Raw genomic sequence first — 10,016 nt, 5'->3', positions numbered from 1 at the left:
GAGGGGTGTGCCCGTCGCCGGGTGACCTCTCTTGCCCCCCAGTGCCAGCCCGGGGTTGTCAGGGAGCTGGCAGCGCGCGCCCTGGCGGCTGCCCCGGGCTTCTGAACGCTAACGCCGGGCTGCGGGGGTGTTGCTCGTGGCTGGAGCCAAGCCAGAGAGCTGTGACCGCGGCCGGGTCGGCGGAGGTGGTGTTTCCACTGGCCCCCCGCAGACCACTGCATGCCTTCCTTTTCCCACAACCCTAAACGGGGCCAGGGCCCCTGGGTGGAGCACGGAGGGAGGCTGACCCGCAGCCTTGAGAAGCAGCGAAAGGAAGAGAGCCCCGGGCGTGTCTACAGAAGACCACACACATCATGTGACGGACCTGTACCTTGATGCCTACGTGTGTTTATATGCACATGTGTGCGTCTGGGCATAGATCCATATGCACACAGAGACTGGCATGTGGGTGTGTACGTGCAAACATACACTTAAATTGGGGTATGGACACCCAAGTGATTATACCACAGTATGCATAGACATATATGCAAATTAGTACAAACATGGACATGTGCACCCGCATACCCACAGACACTCAGGCAACAGATACCTCCAAAAACAGCCAGGCATCAACTCCCAGCCACGCGTGTCCTCAACCCTAAGGCCCTCACGTCTTCCTCCTTGGACTTAGTCTCTGCATCTTCCCTTCCTGTTAAACCTAACCCAGGGTGAAGCAACATTGTGCTGTGTGGGCCTTTCATGCAAAACACTTTATGGAGACAAATAACAGCAGAGGGAGAGACAAATTAAGAGGTTTGTAATAGGCAAGAGGGAAAATATCTACTTTCAGCTGCAATTTAAAATGAAACGCAGCGTTGACGAGACAGAAAATACTGCAGGGAAGCCTTTCCCGACAGAAGAAGCGGGCCAGGCAGGCTCTCGCCTCGTAAATCTTGCTTCTTCCCTGAGGCCTGCTGCGGATGGGCGGCTGGGACTCAGTCATCCTTCTACCTCTGGCCAGACCACTGACAGCAGACCCATCCTAGATGTTTAAATATCCCTGGCATGCAACTTTCTCTCAACTGAAAATGAAAGTGGGTAACAGGTGCAAACATTTTGGTCACTGGAGATGAGTAATCCTTCCCAATCCCACAAATATATGCAGCTTAAATATAAAAATTCTAATTCAGATATTTCAATCTCTTGTGAGTTTCGTTGGCAGGTTGATGTGGAGCCAGCTGTGCACATCAGAGATAAGCATGTGACCCATTTGGGTGCAGGAGCTCAGAGACCTGGCCTGGCCTCACCCATGTCTCCAACACCCAAGCATCGCCTCACTGGGTCCCACTGCAGGAAAGGGCAACCTTGTCTTTGGAGAACCGGGCAGGGACCCAGCACTCATTAGAGTCATCATCTGCATTGTTCCTCATTGAGAGTGTAGGGGAATCACTGTTCAGTCCCCTGTGAAGGTAGGATCCAGAAAGGGAGAAGAGCAGAGCTGAATCTCAGAAGAAAATGTCTGTTTGAACTAGATGCTCACTGTGATGTGACACTCTGACCAAACTCTGGTGTGCTCTGTGAGCCAGGGTAGAAAGGGGCTGCAGCAGGACTGACGTGCCTTTCAAACTCAGGCTACGAAAACCAGAGGCCCCAGCAGGTAACTCCATTTCAAAGTGCTGTGATGTTGGTGATCACACCAAGTTGTTGATACCATCACTTGCTAGGGAGATACCAGTCTCTCTAAAAAGCTCTCTGAAACCCTGGGTGTCCCGTTGCCCCACACCTCTAGCCCCCAGAGACCTCATACATCCCATGGCTCTTCTCCCACTGACTTTTGACTATTGGTGTGCTGTCCCAAAGCAGATGCTCAGTTCTTCACCATGGCTTGCCCACTTCTCTAACTCTCTAACTTCTCTAACTGCCCCGGGTCTTAACCACAATGCCTTCCACATGGGCACTGTGTTTGCTCAGTAAATGAATGAAGAAATGAGTGAGTAGATGCCCATTTCACAGATGTAGAAACTGAGGCTTGGGGAATGGAACAACAGTGAACTAACATTTTCTATGTGCCAAATACATATTGTCTTATTTACTTTTCAGAATAATCTTTGTGGTAGATAATTATTAATAGCCCCATTTTACAGATAAGAATACCAAGGCTTAGAGAGACTTGGGATGAGTTATAAGTATCTATATTAATCAGAGTTCTCCAGAACAGAACCAATAGGCTATATATAGATATATAAAAAGAGATTTATTATGAGGGATTGACTTCTGTGATTATGGAAGCCTGAGAAGTTCCACAATCTGCCGTCTGCAATCTGGAGGTCTAAAAAGCTGGTGGTGTAGTTCCAGTCCAAGCCAGGAGGCCTGAGAACCACAAGAGCTGATAGTGTAAATCCCAGTCTGAGCCTGAAGACCCGAGACCCAGGAGAGCTGATGTCCAAGGGCAGGAGAAGATGGATGTTCCAGCTCAAGCACAGAGCATGGATTTGCCATCCCTCTTCGTTTTAGTTCTGTTTCAGCCATCAGTGGATTGGATGCTGCTCACCCATACTGGTAAGGGCAGATCTTCTTTACTCAATTTACTGATTCAATTACTAATCTCTTCCAGAAATTCCCTTACAGACACACCCAGAAGTAATGTTTTACCAGCTATGTAAGCATCCCTTAGCCCAGTCAAATTGACACACAAAATTAACCTTCACAGTATCTTTCTCAGTTTAATTCAGAAATTCAAATGGAACTGAGAACAGAAACAAACAGCTATTTCTAAAAAATCTATTTATTCTGTCAACAAATAATTATTCAAATTAGATGCAAGGTATTGCACTAGTTTTGGACACAAAGGTGAGCAAAACATGGTCCCTTGTTACTATTGATTCATTCATCCAGTGAAACGCTACTTACTGAACACCTACTATGTGCCAGGTACAGAGAGGCAGGGGATACAGCCCTGACACAGACATGAAGCCTACCTTCATGGAACTTCTTGTCTAAAAGGCAACAAACACAGACCAATCCGGCCCATCAGGAAAGGAACCCCCAGGCACCAGTGCCAGTGCTTCACTCACATCCTATCTCACCCTCGCAACAGCCCTCTCTGAGGTAGGTTTCAAGACCCCAGTTTAGCAGATGGGGAAACTGAGACTCAGGGTCTGACGTGACTTGTCCAAAGCCACACAGGGCGAATATGAGAAGAAATCAGGCCCATCTAATTACAGAATCTATGTGTTTTCTGTTAATGATATTAGCAACTACTAAGATGGATGGAGAACTTACTATGTGATTGAGCCCTTTTAAAAACAAGTTAAAGACCAAACTGGCCAGGCACAGTGGCTCATGCCTGTAATCTCAGCACTTTGAGAGGCCAAGGTAGGCGGATCACCTGAGGTCAGAAGTTTGAGACCAGCCTGGCCCACATGGTGAAACCCTGTCTCTACTAAAAATACAGAAATTAGCTGGGCGTGGTGGCATGTGCCTGTAATCCCAGCCACTCAGGAGGCTGAGGCACGAGAATCGCTTGAACCTGGGAGGTGGAGGCTACAGGGAGCCAAGATCATGCCACTGCTCTCTAGCCTTGGTGATACAGTGAGGCTCTGTCTCAAAAAAAAAAAAAAATAATAATAAGACTAACTTATTTGATCCTTACAACACCCCATGTGAGGGGTACCATTAAGCACAGAGATGTTAAGGAACTTACCCAAAGTCACACAGCTAGGAAGTGGCAGAAGAGAGATTTGAGCCCAGACAATCAGGATCCAGAGCCCTCTATGCCTGTCAGAGTCTACTGTCTCCCTCTTGTAACACTGTGAGAGCAGGTTCTGTAGGTAGTGAGAGCAAGGAAAGAGCACTGGCCTCAGGCAAGATCATCACAGGCTCATTGGGAGGACTATATAAGTTCATTCAGTCATTCAACAAGCAAGTACAAGGCGCCTGATGTATATACCCAACCCAAGGCAATACACTAAGCTTTAGGGACACAGTGGTGAGGAAAAACAGACACATTTCTCCTATCATGAAGCCTACAGTCTCGTGAGGAAGATGAGTTTAAACAAATAACTTCCAAAGGAGTATGAGCTGAGATGAGGGAGAGGAAGGAGAGTGAAACATTGCCCTAAGAGCAGGCAACAGTGGACCTGGACCCAGGCTTCACTGGGTGGGCCAGGCTCCCCCTAAGGATGAGTGCAGTTACCCAGCAGAAAGAGAGTGAGAATGCCCAGGCTGAGGGGGCAGCACAGGCAAAGTGCCTGGGTTGGAGGGAACATGGTGCTTTTGAGAATAGAAATCAGTAGGTCTGGAGTAGAGAAAGTGATGGAGAAAGACAAGAAGTGACACCGAATGAATTAGGGCAGGAGTGGGAAAGTGTACGGGGAGGTGGGTGGGCAGATTCCGGTGAACATTTTTAAAGGTTACTCTAGCTACAGTGTGGAAGACAGAATGGAAGACAGGGGTGAATGAAGGGGGTATCTTTCAGAGGATATTGCAATAGTCTGCGCTAGACTATTTGGGGAGTGGGAGATGGATAGCACCACATGATCCAAACCATATTTAGAAGCCGAAATTGACAGGATCAGGTGGTGGCTTGAAGTTGGGCAGTGATGGAGAGGGAGGTATCTCCAGGGTCTCTTATGTGCCTGGTGGGGGAATTTGTTGAGATGGGAGCAGTGAACCAGGCTGTAAGGGATTCCCCTTCAGCTCCTGCACTGAGGAGGCAGCTGGGCAGTTGGTGCAGAATCTGAATCTCAAATGGTCATTAGTCTCATTTAGAATCGAAGACTAGAGATAAAGTCAAGCTCGAGCCAACAGATAATCATCAGGCAGCTTCCTTAATAGCGACTAGACAAATTTGGCACTGGGCAGAAGAGACACTGATGACTGTGGGAGGGGCTCCACCCCCAAGAGCACACCAAGTTAGTCTTGAGAGACAAAAGGCCCTGCAGCCATCCTGGGCTCACCCCAGCAGGCTGTGGGACCCAGTCAATACCTCACTGTGCAGTGGGGGTCAATTTCAGGGTCATAGAGCCAGGAACACCTGGCATGAGGCTTTTAAAATGACAACGTAAAGGTTTTATTTTAACTCTTCTTACCCAAGACCCCGGTCCTGCAGCAGAAACAGCAGTCAGCTGGGGCTTTGCCATGGGTCCTAGCACTGGGTGCTTAGTGGTTAGAGCAGGGGAGCAGGGGTTGTCCCCCGGGGGCACTTTTGCCCTCAGGGAATATTTGGTGATTTCTAGAGATAATTTAGATTGTCGCAACTGGGGGCGGAGTGCTACTGGCATCTAGTGGGTGGAGGTCAGAGATGCTACTACACATCCTGCAATGCACAGCACAGTCCCCTACAACAAAGAATTATCGGGCCCCAAATATTAATGGTGCAAAGGGTAAGAAACCCTGGCTCAGAGCCAAGGCTGTGAGGTCAGACAGGTTCGGGTCTGAAATCCTGGTTTTACCACACATTTGGCTGGTTGATCTTAGGCAACTTGTCTGACCTCTCTGAGCCTCAATTTCTCCATCTGTCAAATGGGATTAATAGTGATACTCACCTCAGAAAGATGATGTGAGGATTAGATAGATCACTGACTGTAAAGAGCTTGAGGCAAATGTTTACTCTTCCTTCGAGTGAGCAGATCTACTCCCAAAGCCAAGTCCTTAGTATGCTGGAGAAGGGAACACAGAGTGGTAAGAATGAGGACCCTGTAGCCACAGTGCCAGATCTAAGCCTGGACTCAGTCACCTACTAGCAGTGACACCTTGGGAAATTGCCCACTTTTTGAAGCCTGAGTTTCCTCATCTGTGAAATGAAGATGATCATAGTACCCAGGAAGTAGGGTGGATATGAGGACTTAGGAGCTAATTTTTGTAAATATCTTAGCATAGTGTCTGGCACACAGCAGCACTCAATAAATATGAACTAATGTTACAAAAGACAAAAAGAATCAGCACTGCCTCATTTCCTAGTGGCAGGCAAGATAGCAACCCAAACTGCTATATTGTAACTCAAAGCTTCCAGAGATGCTAGAATCTCAAATACTCTGTCCATGGTCCCTATGAGAACTCGCACTTGTCAGACTGTACACACCGCTTTTCATTTCGGAAGATATGATCCCTGTTTGGATAATAATAGTGGCTGTTTAGGAAGCCCTGTTGTGCTAAGCACTGCTCAGAGAAGCCCCTCCTCTCCAGGAGTTTCCAGATCATTCAGCCCAATGGTGGAATGTTGCAGACGTGCACTTTAAGGATCAGAGCCTATAAGTGACTTGCAGCTGGAGGCACAGCAGATGCTGGCTAGCAGTACTTGAGAATCCCAGCTGATGCCGCTTCCACAAGCTCAGGAAGGCATCAAAGTTCTTCTTGTTCCCATGGTCCTGGGTTATGTTTACCTCACTGACATTGTGAGGATAAAATGAAATAATCCATATTAATGTCTAAGTACTGTGCCTGGCATATAGTAGGAACTAAATGTTAGCTATTATTATTTACAGTCCTGGCATTTTTTAAAGGGCATGTAAAATAAATATCTTTAATTCTCATAAAAATACATTTCCAAAAGCTTACATCAAGCACCATATAGCCAGAAATAAAATAGTCTCTTTAAAATGCAACCTTGACATAATTTAGTCACCTGATTCCCTTTGCTAATATCAAGGAGTTTTTGTTTGTGTGTGTCTGTTTTTTAAATGTCCATGAGTTGAGGCTCCAGGTTCTATGCAGGGTGTCAAAATATCTGCCCCTCTAGGATTAGGATGGTAGGAAGGGCTCAAGGCATCAGGCAGGTGTTGCTGGGTAACACCACATAGACCATACAATCATGAGAAGTCCACTTGAAACTTATCCCCTATGCCATTCAAGTTTTTTTTCTAGAAGCAGATCAATAAGCCAGAGTGGCAGGAGGGCATTGTGGTTGTAGCTTTGATTCTCATAAATCCACGTTCGAATCCAAGTCTTGCCTCTTCAGGGACACGTAACCTTGGGCAAGTCTCCTCCTCTGAGCATTAGTTTCCTTAGCAGTGATGATAGTACTCAGTATGTTAAATGTTAGTATTATTAAAAGAAGTAAAGAATAGCAAGCTTAAGATTTGAGGTTGATATAGGAAAGAAAAGAAATATTGGGGTTTGAAGAAGGAGTCTCATGGGTTATCTTACTTGTTCCCAAGTCCCACTTCTGCCACTTGATTGGGTGACCTGGGCAGGTCGCTCATCTGTGTTAGACCAGTTTTTTATCTGCAAAGAGGCCCATAATACCTTAAATGAGATGACCCACGGGCAAGCACTTTGTTAGTGATAAAGCCAAAAAGACATATTCATTATAGCTCTGATCCCTTTTCAGAAAGAATTGTCAACATTCCACAAATATTTATTTGTGGATAATATATCCACATGATATTAAAAAAATTAAACGGCCGGGCGTGGTGGCTCACGCTTGTAATCCCAGCACTTTGGGAGGCCGAGGCGGGCGGATCATGAGGTCGGGAGATCGAGACCACGGTGAAACCCCGTCTCTACTAAAAATACAAAAAATTAGCCGGGCGTGGTGGCGGGCGCCTGTGGTCCCAGCTACTCGGAGAGGCTGAGGCAGGAGAATGGCGTGAACCCGGGAGGCGGAGCTTGCAGTGAGCCGAGATTGCGCCACTGCACTCCAGCCTGGGCGATAGAGTGAGACTCCGGGTTAAAAAGACTCCGTTCATTAAAAAAAAAAAAAAAAAAAAAAAAAAAAAAAAATTAAACATACCCTAATATTTAAATTTTGAAATTAAAAATTTTAAACGTACTATATTTCTTATTTGATTCCGTTCTACCTTTTAAAAATTATTCTATTCTATGTATTTTAAACAAATAAAAAAGCTGCACGGAGCTAGTCACTTTGCCCTGTTCGCCAAACAGTTCCAGAGCGCTACCTTTGGGGCACTTGGTAAGGTTGCCCCGCCCCCTTGTGGTTGAGTGGAGCCGTGTGACTAGTTGTGGCCAATAAGCTGTGGGCAGAAATGACAACTGTCACTTCCAGGCCCAAGCATTTAATTGAGGGTGCCATATCCTCTAGAGCTGCAACTGTCCCACTAGCAGGGCGACTGACAGTGATGAGATGGCAGCTGCACCCTCAGCCAGGGCCCCAGTGACCAGCAGAGCCTTCTGAGGATCCGCACTGGCTGCACCAGCATGGGGCTTAAATGAGAGATTAATGTGTGTGGTGTAGACTTCTGAGTTTTGGAGCCACTGAATTTTTAACTTTTCAAAAGTTTTTTTTTTAAGGTAAAATTAATTTTAATAACATATTTTATTTAACCCCATACATCCAAAAGATTATCACTTCAATTTTTTTTTTTTTTTTTTTGAAGTCAGAGTCTCACTCTATCACCCAGGCTGGAGTGCAGTGGTGTGATCTTGGCTCACTGCAGCCTCCACCTCCCGGGTTCAAGCGATTCTCCTGCCTCAGCCTCCTGAATAGCTGGGACTACAGGTGCATGCTGCCATGTCCGGCTAATTTTTTGTATTTTAGTAGAGACGGGGTTTCACCATATTGCTCAAGCTGGTCTCAAACTCCTGAGCTCAGGCAATCCACCCGCCTCGGCCTCCCAAAGTGCTGGGATTACAGGCGTGAGCCACTGTGTCTGGTCAAATCTTTTTTTTTTTTTTTTTGTAAATCCTTCGTGAGGCCAGGCTCAGTGGCTTATGCCTGTAATCCCAGCACTTTGGGAGGCCCAGGCGGGTGGATCACTTGAGGTCAGGAGCTCGAGACCAGCCTGGCCAACATGGAGAAACCCCGTCTCTACTAAAAATACAAAAATTAGCCAGGCCTGGTGGCACGAACCTGCAGTCCCAGCTACTCGGGAGGCTGAGGCAGGAGAATCTCTTGAATCCAGGAGGCGGAAGTTGCAGTGAGCTGAGATCGTGCCACTGCACTCCAGCCTGGGTGACAGAGCAAGACTCTGAGAAAGAAAACGAAAGGAAGAAAGAAGAAGAAAGAAAGAAAGAAAGAGAGAGAGAGAGAAAAAGAAAGAAGAAAGTAAGAAAAGAAAGTAAAGAAAGAAAGAAGGGAGGGAGGGAGGGAGGGTGGGAAGGGAGGAAGGAAGGAAGCCTCCAAAGGTCAAAGGGTTGTAGTTATAATGGTGGATACCTAGGCAATGGGACCAGTCATTCGGACAAAGGAGTGCACTCCAATCTCACTGGCAGGCAGCCAGCCTTCTCCCATGTAGGTAATGCCCACTATGCTAAGGGGAAGTAGGGGGAAGATATTCCAGCTCCTGTTTACCTGCATGGAGTCAAGCACCTTTAGCCAAGGCAAACACTCCCACAGGACAAGGGCCAAGTCATTTCAGGGCCATATCCTCTGCCCCTGGGGTTGCTAGATTTAGCAAATAAAAATACTGGGCAGGGCCGGGGTGGTGGTTCACGCCTGTAATCCCAGCACTTTCGGAGGCCGAGGCAGGTGGATCACTTGAGGTCAGAAGTCCAAGACCAGCCTTGCCAACATGGGGAAACTCGGTCTCTACTTAAAACAAACAAACAAACGAACAAAATAACGAAAATTAGCGGAGCGTGGTGGTATACGCCTGTAATCCCAACTACTTGGGAGGCTGAGTCAGGAGAAGTGCTTGAACCTGGGAGGCAGAGGTTGTAGCGAGCCGAGATTGTGCCACTGTACTCCAGCCTGGGTGACAGAGCGAGACTCTGTCTCACAAAAAAAAAAAAAAAAAAAAAAAAAAAAATACTGGCCAGGAAGTCCAGTTAAATTTGAATTTCAGATAAGCTACAAATAATTTTTACTAAGTATGCTCCATGCATTATTTGGGGACATACATATACTAAAAGGACACTCATTATTTATCTGAAATTCAAATTTAACAGGCTTTCCTGTATTTTTTCTGATGATTCAAGCCCTTAGCTGACTATACCACACACAGGGGCTGGCATACAGTAGGTACTGATTGAAGGAGGGATTTGTTTCACCTTCGAACTGGAGGCGAAATCAAAATTTTACATTTCACTGGGTCAGAGTGGACTTTCTAGTTACTGTCATGAGTTTTAATTATCAAAAT

General features: G+C 46.5%; 1 protein-coding gene across 4 annotated transcripts in view; it reads right to left on the bottom strand.

The window, feature by feature from the left end:
* The window catches only part of MAN1C1 (mannosidase alpha class 1C member 1), a 182,833-nt gene extending 175,496 nt beyond the window's left edge, over positions 1 to 7,337 (bottom strand). For 3 of the 4 annotated variants that reach the window (XR_009214830.1, XR_009214831.1, XM_058443971.1), the window contains exons 1-2: positions 5,526 to 7,337; positions 3,683 to 3,803 (exon numbers count right to left, since the gene is read on the bottom strand). The gene's annotated coding sequence lies outside the window, so the exon portion shown is untranslated. Of the gene's footprint in view, positions 1 to 3,682; positions 3,850 to 5,525 lie in introns of those variants that run through there. The other variant, XM_058443972.1, reaches the window with a different exon arrangement.
* Between the last annotated feature and the right edge of the window lie 2,679 nt (positions 7,338 to 10,016).

Source organism: Hylobates moloch, unplaced genomic scaffold, assembly GCF_009828535.3.
Source record: "Hylobates moloch isolate HMO894 unplaced genomic scaffold, HMol_V3 SCAFFOLD_9, whole genome shotgun sequence".
In the NCBI taxonomy this organism is placed as follows: domain Eukaryota; kingdom Metazoa; phylum Chordata; class Mammalia; order Primates; family Hylobatidae; genus Hylobates; species Hylobates moloch.
Note: the sequence above shows the minus strand (reverse complement) of the source record. Positions and strands in the feature narration are given on the sequence as shown.